The sequence below is a fragment of the Oncorhynchus keta genome, chromosome 22, assembly GCF_023373465.1.
Source record: "Oncorhynchus keta strain PuntledgeMale-10-30-2019 chromosome 22, Oket_V2, whole genome shotgun sequence".
Lineage (NCBI taxonomy): Eukaryota > Metazoa > Chordata > Actinopteri > Salmoniformes > Salmonidae > Oncorhynchus > Oncorhynchus keta.
Window position 1 is genome coordinate 41,771,992 of NC_068442.1, and position 14,197 is coordinate 41,786,188.

At 46.9% G+C, this 14,197-nt stretch overlaps 1 protein-coding gene across 1 annotated transcript in view; it reads left to right on the top strand.

The window, feature by feature from the left end:
* LOC118380130 (ephrin-A2-like) overlaps window positions 1-14,197 on the top strand; it is a 326,499-nt gene that overhangs the window by 276,779 nt on the left and 35,523 nt on the right. The gene's annotated exons all lie outside the window — the stretch shown is intronic.

A 14,197-nucleotide genomic window follows, 5' to 3' on the forward strand; every position in this document is an offset into this window, starting at 1 on the left:
TTTTCACATGACACTTTTTAGGGGGCAGCCAGGAGAATTACAGAGGCGTCAACTTGAATTAGCCTAACTCTGATTGCTTTTATTAGAATTTTTACATTGCAAACTGTGAAATTATTTTTCATGCCAGGAGAGGTAATGGGTTCCGGAATGAAACAGTCCAAAACTGAGAGGTGCCGGATCCTGTTCTGACAGGAGCCAGCTCAAATTAAGCACTGGTTGTCCCCCTCTGCCCCACAATGCATTAGTCAGCATGTTGTTCTCCTCCACCACGCAATGCATTAGTCAGCATGGTGTCCCCCTCCCCCACGCAATGCATTAGTCAGCATGGTGTTCCCCTCCCCCACGCAATGCATTAGTCAGCATGGTGTCCCCCTCCCCCACGCAATGCATTAGTCAGCATGGTGTCCCCCTCCCCCACGCAATGCATTAGTCAGCATGGTGTCCCCCTCCCCCACGCAATGCATTAGTCAGCATGGTGTCCCCCTCCCCCACGCAATGCATTAGTCAGCATGGTGTCCCCCTCCCCACACGCAATGCATTAGTCAGCATGGTGTCCCCCTCCCCCACGCAATGCATTAGTCAGCATGGTGTTCCCCTCCCCCACGCAAGCGTTAGTCAGCATGGTGTCCCCCTCCCCCACGCAATGCATTAGTCAGCATGGTGTTCCCCTCCCCCACGCAATGCATTAGTCAGCATGGTGTCCCCTCCCCCACGCAATGCATTAGTCAGCATGGTGTCCCCCTCCCCACACAATGCATTAGTCAGCATGGTGTCCCCTCCCCCCCGCAATGCATTAGTCAGCATGGTGTCCCCTCCCCACACGCAATGCATTAGTCAGCATGGTGTCCCCTCCCCCACGCAATGCATTAGTCAGCATGGTGTCCCCTCCCCCACGCAATGCATTAGTCAGCATGGTGTCCCCCTCCCCCACGGAATGCATTAGTCAGCATGGTGTTCCCCTCCCCCACGCAATGCATTAGTCAGCATGGTGTCCCCTCCAACCCGCAATGCATTAGTCAGCATGGTGTCCCCCCCCCACCCAATGCATTAGTCAGCATGGTGTCCCCCTCCCCCACGCAATGCATTAGTCAGCATGGTGTCCCCTCCCCCACGCAATGCATTAGTCAGCATGGTGTTCCCCTCCCCCACGCAAGCGTTAGTCAGCATGGTGTCCCCTCCCCCCCGCAATGCATTAGTCAGCATGGTGTCCCCTCCCCCGCAATGCATTAGTCAGCATGGTGTCCCCCCCCCACCCCACGCAATGCATTAGTCAGCATGGTGTTCCCTCCCCCACGCAATGCGTTAGTCAGCATGGTGTCCCCTCCCCCACGCAATGCATTAGTCAGCATGGTGTCCCCCTCCCCACGCAATGCATTAGTCAGCATGGTGTCCCCCTCCCCCACGCAATGCATTAGTCAGCATGGTGTCCCCCTCCCCCACGCAAGTGTTAGTCAGCATGGTGTCCCCCTCCAACCCGCAATGCATTAGTCAGCATGGTGTCCCCTCCCCCACGCAATGCATTAGTCAGCATGGTGTCCCCCTCCCCACGCAATGTGTTAGTCAGCATGGTGTCCCCCTCCCCCGCAATGCATTAGTCAGCATGGTGTCCCCCTCCAACCCGCAATGCATTAGTCAGCATGGTGTCCCCCTCCCCACGCAATGCATTAGTCAGCATGGTGTCCCCCTCCCCCACGCAATGCATTAGTCAGCATAGTGTTCCCCTCCCCCACGCAATGCATTAGTCAGCATGGTGTTCCCCTCCCCCACGCAATGCATTAGTCAGCATGGTGTCCCCCTCCCCCACGCAAGTGTTAGTCAGCATGGTGTCCCCCTCCCCCACGCAAGTGTTAGTCAGCATGGTGTCCCCCTCCCCCACGCAAGCATTAGTCAGCATGGTGTCCCCCTCCCCCACGCAATGCATTAGCGTTAGTCAGCATGGTGTCCCCCTCCCCCACGCAATGCATTAGTCAGCATGGTGTCCCCCTCCCCCACGCAATGCATTAGTCAGCATGGTATCCCCCTCCCCCACGCAATGCATTAGTCAGCATGGTATCCCCCTCCCCCACGCAATGCATTAGTCAGCATGGTATCCCCCTCCAACCCACAATACATTAATCACCATGTTGTCCCCGTCTGATGGCAAAATTACATTGGTGTCCTGCAGATCTCACTAGCCACATATTGTACAATATCAGGAGGAAATGCAGATCTCACTAGCCACTAACCCCTAGCCTGGAGGATATGATGAAGTACGGAAGTATTCTAACTCAGCCCTATCCAGTTCCAGTATGTGTTCTTTGTCTTTTTGGATACCCATTTCATGGCATCCAATTGGTAGTAGTTACAGTCTTGTCTCATCGCTGCAACTCCCGTACGGACTTGGGAGAGGCGAAGGTCGAGAGCCATGCGTCCCCCGAAACACGACCCAACCAAGCCACACTGCTTCTTGACACAATGCACATCCAACCCGGAGGCCAGCCGCTCCAATGTGTCGGTGGAAACACCGTGCACCTGGCGACCTGCTCAGCATGCACTGCGCCCGGCCCGTCACAGGAGTCGCTAATGCGCGATGAGGCAAGGATATCCCTGCCGGCCAAACCCGGACGACGCTGGGCCAATTGTGCGCCGCCCCTGGTCCTCCCGGTCGCAGCCACCCGGGAGGCCCAAAATGATAGACATTTTTGTCAAGGTTTTAGTCATCATAAACGTAAATAGCTGATCAACATGAGTCAACATGATTAGTAGATCAGAAAACATATGGTCATCAACTCTACACCTCTGATCGGTCAGTACAGTTATAGTTGAGCTCAATAACTTCTAATGGCAAAGGTTATAGAACCCCCAGTCCCTAAACTCACCAACTCAGGAATATCCAGTGGCTCATAAAAGGTCCTGCTACTTTATCCCTGTTGTCATCTTAAATATATAACAGATTCCTTGGGATCCATAAATCGTGTAACCACAACGGAAGGAGCAAACATGGCAGCAGAACCCAGCAGGCTCTGTAGCCATATTGTAGATATGCAGGTAGTAAACTCTGTGCTTAGGCATGCCAGTAAATGTCAGACTTGGCGAAGCAAACATAAGGTATATTACTGTAATACAGCTCTGGAGATGCTTTTCACTGAGATCTTTAGAAGTTGTCATACATTCCAGATAGGTAGTACCAGACTGGATCTGTGAATAAGTTTCTTCTGTATATTCAATCAATGAAAGTGAAAAGAGTCATGCTTTGGCGCAGGATTTGCTATACTTTGAATTCATTTCATAGGTTAATATTTCCTTTGCAGCTTAAAGAAATTCTGTCCCTGCTGCTGACACATACAAGTTCACTTCCCCCATTACAATCGGTGTTCTGAAAACCAACACTTCCCCCATTACAATCGGTGTTCTGAAAACCAACACTTCCCCCATTACAATCGGTGTTCTGAAAACCAACACTTCCCCCATTACAATCGGTGTTCTGAAAACCAACACTTCCCCCATTACAATCGGTGTTCTGAAAACCAACACTTCCCCCATTACAATCGGTGTTCTGAAAACCAACACTTCCCCCATTACAATTGGTGTTCTGAAAACCAACACTTCCCCCATTACAATCGGTGTTCTGAAAACCAACACTTCCCCCATTACAATCGGTGTTCTGAAAACCAACACTTCCCCCATTACAATCGGTGTTCTGAAAACCAACACTTCCCCCATTACAATCGGTGTTCTGAAAACCAACACTTCCATTACAATCGGTGTTCTGAAACCAACACTTCCCCCACAATCGGTGTTCTGAAAACCAACACTTCCCCCATTACAATCGGTGTTCTGAAAACCAACACTTCCCCCATTACAATCGGTGTTCTGAAAACCAACACTTCCCCCATTACAATCGGTGTTCTGAAAACCAACACTTCCCCATTACAATCGGTGTTCTGAAAACCAACACTTCCCCCATTACAATCGGTGTTCTGAAAACCAACACTTCCCCCATTACAATCGGTGTTCTGAAAACCAACACTTCCACCCAGGAGAGGTTACAATCGGTGTTCTGAAAACCAACACTTCCACCTGCCCCATTACAATCAGTGTTCTGAAAACCAACACTTCCCCCATTACAATCGGTGTTCTGAAAACCAACACTTCCCCCATTACAATCGGTGTTCTGAAAACCAACACTTCCACCCGCAATGCAATCAGTGTTCTGAAAACCAACACTCCCCCTCCCCACACCATTACAATCGGTGTTCTGAAAACCAACACTTCCCCCTCCCCCACGCAATGCATTACAATCAGTGTTCTGAAAACCAACACTTCCCCCATTACAATCGGTGTTCTGAAAACCAACACTTCCCCATTACAATCGGCATGGTTCTGAAAAGTCCAACACTTCCCCATTACAATGGTGTTCTGAAAACCAACACTTCCCCCATTACAAGTCGGTGTTCTGAAAAGCCAACACTTGTCCCCCATTACAGCATGGTGTTCTGAAAACCAACACTTCCCCCATTACAGCATGGTGTCCCCTCTGAAAATGGTGTCCAACACTTCCCCATTACAATGGTGTTCTGAAAACCAACACTTCCCCCATTACATTAGTCAGGGTGTTCTGAAAATGGTGTCCAACACTTCCACCGCAATGCATACAATGGTGTTCTGAAAACCAACACTTCCACACTTCCCCATTACAATTGGTGTTCTGAAAACCAACACTTCCCCATTACAATCGGTGTTCTGAAAACCAACACTTCCCCCATTACAATCGGTGTTCTGAAAACCAACACTTCCCCCATTACAATCGGTGTTCTGAAAACCAACACTTCCCCCATTACAATCGGTGTTCTGAAAACCAACACTTCCCCCGTTACAATCGGTGTTCTGAAAACCAACACTTCCCCCATTACAATCGGTGTTCTGAAAACCAACACTTCCCCCATTACAATCGGTGTTCTGAAAACCAACACTTCCCCCATTACAATCGGTGTTCTGAAAACCAACACTTCCCCCATTACAATCGGTGTTCTGAAAACCAACACTTCCCCCATTACAATCGGTGTTCTGAAAACCAACACTTCCCCCATTACAATCGGTGTTCTGAAAACCAACACTTCCCCCGTTACAATCGGTGTTCTGAAAACCAACACTTCCCCCGTTACAATCAGTGTTCTGAAAACCAACACTTCCCCCATTACAATCGGTGTTCTGAAAACCAACACTTCCCCCATTACAATCGGTGTTCTGAAAACCAACACTTCCACCGGTTACAATCAGTGTTCTGAAAACCAACACTTCCCCATTACAATCGGTGTTCTGAAAACCAACACTTCCCCCATTACAATCGGTGTTCTGAAAACCAACACTTCCCCCATTACAATCGGTGTTCTGAAAACCAACACTTCCCCCATTACAATCGGTGTTCTGAAAACCAACACTTCCCCCATTACAATCGGTGTTCTGAAAACCAACACTTCCCCCATTACAATCGGTGTTCTGAAAACCAACACTTCCCCCATTACAATCTGTTTGATACACATACAGTCAAATCATTACATCCTGTTATAAACATGAACCCATGAAGTTTCAAGTTTTAATGTTGCATAAACAAGTATAATACCTTTCTTGCAAACTCAAAACCCAACAATGCAATAATCAATAACAATGTAATCCTAGAAAAAAACACACAAGAAATAAGAAGACATATGAAGAACACAATAAGTAAGCACACTATATACAGGGTCAGTTCCAATACATTAAAACCCCTTGAGCTGTTGTGTCTGCTAAGCAGAGGTAAACTCAATGACCACTGCAGCGATGGTGTGAGTTAGTTTCCCTTACAGGCCACAACAGAAGAACAGGTGGACAGAGCAAGTGGGGAGTGTAATTTATCATGCCTCTGCCAATACCCATTCACTTTGATCTGTGCCCCATCTGCGAGGGATGCGTCCGGCGTTTGGAAAGAGTGCTCACTTTCTCTTCCCATTATTCCCAAGCGGAGGGGTATTGATGGAACTCTGTGGGCTAAAGAAGAGTAGTTCCCCGCGGTCTTGAAAGGCATTTGCCATTTAAATGCTACTTAGCCCTAAATCACCTGTGTTTGGCCCGAGGTGATGCACTGGCAGGTGAAAGATGATGCAGTGTGTGTGTGCGTGTGTGCGTGTGTGTGTGTGTGTGTGTGTGTGTGTGTGTGTGTGTGTGTGTGTGTGTGTGTGTGTGTGTGTGTGTGTGTGTGTGTGTGTGTGTGTGTGTGTGTGTGTGTCTGTGTGCGTCTGTGCGATTGTGTGTCAGCCACCTCTCTTTCAAGGTGTGTGTTAGCTCAAGCACCCTCCCTCATCCCCTACCCACCTCTCTTCCTCTCCTCTCCTCCCCCTCCCTCATCCCCTACCCACCTCTCTTCCTCTCCTCTCCTCTCCTCTCCTCCCTCATCCCCTACCCACTTCTCTTCCTCTCCTCTCCTCCCCCTCCCTCAACCCCTATTCACCTCCCTTCCTCTCCTCTCCTCCCCCTCCCTCATCCCCTATCCACCTCTCTTCCTCTCCCTCACTGTTGTACAGACCACTCGGGGGGTTTCGATTGCACAAACTGTCACAGATGTGCTCTAGTTTTTGTTGTGTTCAGTGTTGTTACTGCTGCCTCTGCTGTTACTGTGTGCTGTTGCGAGTAGGATGGGGGAGGGGGGCATGGGGGAGGGGGGCATGGGGGAGGGGGGGCATGGGGGAGGTTTAGGGAGAAGATGAAGTGTAATTATTCCTCCCTTGTCTGGAGGAGTGTGAAATAATAAAACCAGAGCCAGGTTTTCTCTCAGCAGATGCCAGCAGGTACACAGAAGGAGTGTCTTCTCCGTCTCATTTAGTAGCTAAGAATCATTGCTTTCACAATTATCACAGGGGAGAGAGGAAGGAACGGTTGGAGGGAGGATGAGTAGACGAGTACTAAAATAACTCCCCCGGTGGTAATGTTTTTGTTTTACTTTTGTGATCAAGAAAATGAGGTGATTTCTCTTGAAGTTTAGGCTCCTAATGCAGTTTGAAGAAAGACATAACAGTTTATAGCATCTTTCGTAACAGTGGTTTGAGGAACCCACATGAAAACATTTGAATGTTTTTCCGTTTTGTGTGTCGTTCGAGTTAGCTTTGTTGTCGTGAACTGTCACAGCGTGTTAGGACAGCCGCCATGTGATGCCCGTGATTGGTGTAATTTTATGGTAAGCTTTAGTGTTCCACTGTAGCTTCCTCCCCTCATCTCCTCTGCCTCACCTTTACTGATTTGATGTGACTGAATCTTGTTAAAAGTATTTGCTGAACATGCTTCATGTGTCTTATTGATGATTGTATGTTAGTGTTGCTATAGCTCTTTGTTCATACATATTACCTCAGGTATAACCAGCCCTAGACAGTCATTTAGTGGCCCTCTCAATTGTCTACATGTTACTTGCAGTCACAACATCCGCAGGGCCCATATTGTTGCTGTTATTCACACGTATACAGTATTTCTGCTCTACGGCGGTTCTCTGCGGAAACGAGGTGTCACGTTGTGAGTTGGCGCTCTTTCAGAACAGACAGAGACATGGAAATGCAATTAGCATACGAGGCAGGGAGAAAGAGAGGAGCTGAGATGGCACTCCCTCCTCTCCCAGGCCTTACGCAGCAGAGGATCGTGGGTAAACAAGGACACCATGTTAAGAGAGGGAGGACACAAACACTGTCTCATGGTTAATTCAAGCCATGCTGAAGGTACAACACAGTGCAGATAATTATAACACACACACACACAAAGCCACATACACACACACGAACACACACACAGCCACACACAGAGCTGCTACACACATAGGCGCACACAGTTGCATATATACACACACACACTTGACGCACACACATACACATTCTGTACACACTCCTACATCTCCCTGCTTGTCCAGCTACAATCTAACAGAGAGAGCGAGACATAAAGCCCTTAAATTGAACTGAATTGTAGAGAGTGAGAGATGTAGAGAAAGATGTAGAAAGAGAAAGAGCGAGATATGTAGAGAGTGAGAGATGTAGAAAGAGAGAGAAAGATATGTAGAGTGAGAGATGAGAGAGACTAGATGTAGCGAGAGAGATATGTAGAGAGAGAGAGATATATGTAGAGAGAGACGTAGAGAGAGAGAGAGAATGTAGAGCGAGATGTAGAGAGAGAGAAAGATGTAGAGAGAGAGAGATATGTAGAGAGAGAGAGAAATATGTAGAGAGAGAGAGAAATGTAGAGAGAGATGTAGAGAGAGAGAGAGGTAGAGAGAGAGAAATGTAGAGAGAGAGAGAGGTAGAGAGAGAGAAATGTAGAGAGAGAGAGAGGTAGAGAGAGAGATGTAGAGAGAGAGATATGTAGAGAGAGAGAGATGTAGAGAGAGAGATGTAGAGAGAGAGATATGTAGAGAGAGAGAGATGTAGAGAGAGAGAGATGTAGAGAGAGAGAGAGATATGTAGAGAGAGAGATGTAGAGAGAGATGTGTAGAGAGAGAGAGATGTGTAGAGAGAGAGAGAGAGATGTAGAGAGAGATATATGTGGATAGAGAGAGATGTAGAGTGAGAGATGTAGAGACATACATCCTCCCCCATACATCCTTCCCATACATCCTCCCACATACATCCTCCCCATGCATCCTCCCCATACATCCTCCCCATACATCCTCCCCATACATCCTCCCCATACATCTTCCTCCTTGCACCCTCCCCCATACATCCTTCCCATACATCCTCCCACATACATCCTCCCCATGCATCCTCCCCATACATCCTCCCCCATACATCCTCCCCCATACATCCTCCCCATACATCCTCCCCCCATACATCCTCCCCATACATCCTCCCCATACATCCTCCCCCATACATCCACCCCATACATCCTCCCCCATACATCCTCCCCCATACATCCTCCCCCATGCATCCTCCCCATACATCCTCCCCATGCATCCTCCCCCCATACATCCTCCCCCATACACCCACCCCATACATCCTCCCCCATACATCCACCCCATACATCCCCCCCATACATCCTCCCCATACATCCTCCCCATACATCCTCCCCCATACATCCTCCCCCATGCATCCTCCCCATACATCCTCCCCATGCATCCTCCCCCATACATCCTCCCCCATACATCCACCCCATACATCCTCCCCCATACGTCCTCCCCATACATCCACCCCATACATCCTCCCCCATACATCCTCCCCCATACATCCTCCCCCATACGTCCTCCCCATACATCCTCCCCATACATCCTCCCCCATGCATCCTCCCCATGCATCCTTCCCCATACATCCTCCCCATACATCCTCCCCCATACATCGTCCCCCTTGCACCCTCCCCCATGCATCCTCCCCCATACATCCTCACCTCGTTCCAAACATTCCTTGACTTCCTCGTTTGTTTGTTTTTGTTTTGCCAAAGCAGTTTTCCTTGCCATTGGCTGAACATCAACTGGAGGTTAAGTTTGTGTAAACGCCTCGATAGGACAATTGCTCCATGCCTAGTTGGAATAACAGCAGAAATAGGGGGAGAGACGGAGAGTAGGGAGAGGGGGATAGAGGGAGAATAGAGAGAGAGGGATAGAGGGAGGGATAACGGGAGAGTAGGGATAGAGGGAGAGTAGGGAGGGAGGGAGAGAGGGATAGAAGGAGAGTAGGGAGGGAGGGATAGAGGGAGAGCAGGGTGGGAGGGATAGAGGGAGAGCAGGGTGGGAGGGAGAGTAGGCAGGGAGGGAGAGAGGGATAGAAGGAGAGTAGGGAGGGAGAGCAGGGTGGGAGGGATAGAGGGAGCGTAGGCAGGGAGCGAGAGTAGGGAGGGAGAGAGGGAGGCCTGTCTGTGTTTCTGCTTGACACAAAGAACAATAAACACGTTCCACATGGTGAGTGGTGGGCTCCAGATGCAGGCCGGGCCAGAGGACTAACACGTGGAAATGGCTTCCAGACAGGCCTCAGTGAGAGCACAAAGGGCCATTCTCCCCCCATAGCCTAGCACCCGCTCCTGTCCTGTCTCTCTCCCTCTCACCCACCATCACCACAACCCTCCAACTCATTCAATTATAAACACAGAGAGACGTCAGTTACATGACTTGTCCATGGAAACTCTCCAGCCAAATCGCTAATGCTAACGTGTTTATATTGGGCTCGCACCAGAAAACGAGTGAGAATACTGGTGACAAATGTTACAGCCCTAGCTAGATCCTAGATTGGACGTTGCTGTGGGTAGGAAGGCCTAGACCGGGGCTCCAATGTAATCAGATGACGTGGTGATGAAAAATGGGTTTGAAGTGTTTAAAAGGGTTGTGTCAAGCTATTAAGTCCATTTGTTTGTATTAAGTCAACTTGCCCAGGTCATCGGTTAATTGCAGAGTAAATTCCCCTGTTTGCTTTGGCTGTGTGTGAAAAATGGAGGGGCGGACGGTGGAGGTAAAAAAAACAATAAGTAACGTAATTTTCACGTCCTGGAAACCACCAGAAAACATATACCAACTTCAGCCAAAATCTTCACAATGTAAACCAACCTGGTCCGGCTTTTTGCTGTTGATCCTGGAATTCCAGGACAAATGAACAATACCATACGTCAGGCTTCCAGAGTCTATACACAGATCGGTGCATGCATTAAAGACGCATAAAAGGGCTGTATGGCGAGTAATCTGGGGTACTGTAGACACAAACTAAAGACAAATGTTCTACCCCTTGTGGCCCCCATCCACACACACACACACACACACACACACACACACACACACACACACACACACACACACACACCACCACCACCACCACCACCACCACCATCCTGTGATTTATTCGGCCTGGCCGGTGGTTTGTCTTGTAAAGTGTGTTCTGCAGACAAGCAGCTGGAGTTCTCTGTTGGAAGGGTGGAGCAGGTGGCATGGAGAGCACATGCCTGGTGGTGGGGTGAACTGGTCCGCAGGGAGGGAGAGAGAGAGAGAAAAGGAAAGGAATGCTAGGAGGGGAAAGGTCTGTTTTCTATTGTATCCTGTCTCTTTCTCTCTCCACTCACGGCATCTCATTAGTCCAGGTGGCCAGGAAGTTCTGATATGGTTGGTCACATGCTCTCTTCCATGGGTGATGGTGCTGCAAGCTTTAAGGTATTGGTCACAAAATTGTCCTAACATATTCTTACTTTAAAAGCAGTAGTTTACTGTATCTTCTGAGACATTTTGAAATTCACTATTGCCATTTTTAATGTCTGTTTTGTAAATCCCCTTTAAACAACATAATCGTTGTTAGACATTGAAAGTATAGAGCTTCAATTTACAGTGGTAGTTTTTTCCATATCCATTTTATTGAACTATCCCTTTAAGTTTTAAGAGACGTTGTAGAATTCCTGATAGTACAGAAGAGAGCATATCCTAGCTCTTTTTCACCCCCTGAAGACTTAAGAAGTCAGAATAGCGTTCTAAATTACCCATGCTGTCCCATCAGATGTGCTTGTTTGGTTTTGACGTCTTCCCTTTGCAGACTGCTTCTTCCTGCATGCATGGCTTCAAAAGCAGACAGCCTTACGAACAAACATGTATCCCATGAAGTCATAAAGAGGGGCCGAGTTAAAGCACACTGCCAGGGCCTAGCCGAGCTTGACAAGACATTAGATCAGAGAAAAAGTGGTCTTCAAAAAAACTTCCAAGAAACCCAGGCCGGCATTTAAAGTTCAGCCCTCCTAAATCACCCAGGTATAAACACTTTATAATGCACTTATAAACATTGGGCCTGATTAATTAAGCTCCCGCGGGGGTTTGTTGGTGGTCAGACCGACTGTGAAGACTGAAACTCTCTGGGAGCTTTCAAAGTCCAGGAACTCACCCCAGCTTTTTTTCGTAGTTTGAAAGCTAAATTGATCAATCACCACCATGTGTTTCTGGTCTCAGAGGAATGGGACGGGTGGTTTACAAAATGGCCGCCATGCATGGGGCTTGCTTGTCCACGTTGTATTGAGGGCAGTGAGAATGTTGTGACAACATGTTTGGTGTGTGGAAGGGAAACAGAAAGAGAAAGGGGGATACCTAGTCAGTTGTACAACTGAATGCATTCAACTGAAATGTGTATTCCGCATTTAACCCAGTTAACTCTGAATCAGAGAGGTGTGGGGGGCTGCCTTAATCTACATCCACGTCTTGAAGAGGCTGGGCCACGCGCTAGTGCGTGTTTATATGTTGTCATAGCAAACCATCAGATAAGCATCCAGCTTTCCATGCGCTTGTGTTTCAGATGGTATGTTTACAGCTCAGATGGTATGTTTGCGTCTCAGATGGTATGTTTGTGTTTCAGATGGTATGTTTTTGTTTCAGATGGTATGTTTGTGTTTCAGATGGTATGTTTGTGTTTCAGATGGTATGTTTGTGTTTCAGATGGTATGTTTGCGTTTCAGATGGTATGTTTGTGTTTCAGATGGTATGTTTGCAGCTCAGATGGTATGTTTGTGTTTCAGATGGTATGTTTGCTTCTCAGATGGTATGTTTGCTTCTCAGATGATATGTTTGTGTTTCAGATGGTATGTTTGCGTTTCAGATGGTATGTTTGTGTTTCAGATGGTATGTTTGCAGCTCAGATGGTATGTTTGTGTTTCAGATGGTATGTTTGTGTTTCAGATGGTATGTTTGTGTTTCAGATGGTATGTTTGCTTCTCAGATGATATGTTTGTGTTTCAGATGGTATGTTTGCGTTTCAGATGGTATGTTTGTGTTTCAGATGGTATGTTTGCAGCTCAGATGGTATGTTTGTGTTTCAGATGGTATGTTTGTGTTTCAGATGGTATGTTTGTGTTTCAGATGGTATGTTTGTGTTTCAGATGGTATGTTTGTGTTTCAGATGGTATGTTTGCAGCTCAGATGGTATGTTTGTGTTTCAGATGGTATGTTTGTGTTTCAGATGGTATGTTTGTGTTTCAGATGGTATGTTTGTGTTTCAGGTGGTATGTTTGCGTTTCAGATGGTATGTTTGTGTTTCAGATGGTATGTTTGCTTCTCAGATGGTATGTTTTTGTTTCAGATGGTATGTTTGTGTTTCAGATGGTATGTTTGTGTTTCAGATGGTATGTTTGTGTTTCAGATGGTATGTTTGTGTTTCAGATGGTATGTTTGCGTTTCAGATGGTATGTTTGTGTTTCAGATGGTATGTTTGCTTCTCAGATGGTATGTTTGTGTTTCAGATGGTATGTTTGTGTTTCAGATGGTATGTTTGTGTTTCAGATGGTATGGTTGCTTCTCAGATGGTATGTTTGTGTTTCAGATGGTATGTTTGTGTTTCAGATGGTATGTTTGTGTTTCAGATGGTATGTTTTTGTTTCAGATGGTATGTTTGTGTTTCAGATGGTATGTTTGTGTTTCAGATGGTATGTTTGTGTTTCAGATGGTATGTTTGTGTTTCAGATGGTATGTTTGCTTCTCACATGGTATGTTTTTGTTTCAGATGGTATGTTTGTGTTTCAGATGGTATGTTTGCTTCTCACATGGTATGTTTTTGTTTCAGATGGTATGTTTGTGTTTCAGATGGTATGTTTGTGTTTCAGATGGTATGTTTGCGTTTCAGATGGTATGTTTGTGTTTCAGATGGTATGTTTGCTTCTCAGATGGTATGTTTGTGTTTCAGATGGTATGTTTGTGTTTCAGATGGTATGGTTGCTTCTCAGATGGTATGTTTGTGTTTCAGATGGTATGTTTGTGTTTCAGATGGTATGTTTGTGTTTCAGATGGTATGTTTGTGTTTCAGATGGTATGTTTGTGTTTCAGATGGTATGTTTGTGTTTCAGATGGTATGTTTGTGTTTCAGATGGTATGTTTGTGTTTCAGATGGTATGTTTGCTTCTCACATGGTATGTTTTTGTTTCAGATGGTATGTTTGTGTTTCAGATGGTATGTTTGCTTCTCACATGGTATGTTTTTGCTTCAGATGGTATGTTTGTGTTTCAGATGGTATGTTTGTGTTTCAGATGGTATGTTTGCTTCTCACATGGTATGTTTTTGTTTCAGATGGTATGATTGCCTCTCAGATGGATTGTTTGCGTTTCCGATGGTATGATTGTTTCTCAGATGGTATGTGTGCATCTCAGATGGTATGTGTGCATCTCAGATGGTATGTGTGCATCTCAGATGGTATGTTTACGTCTCAGATGGTATGTGTGCATCTCAGATGGTATGTTTGCATCTCAGATGGTATGTTTGCATCTCAGATGGTAT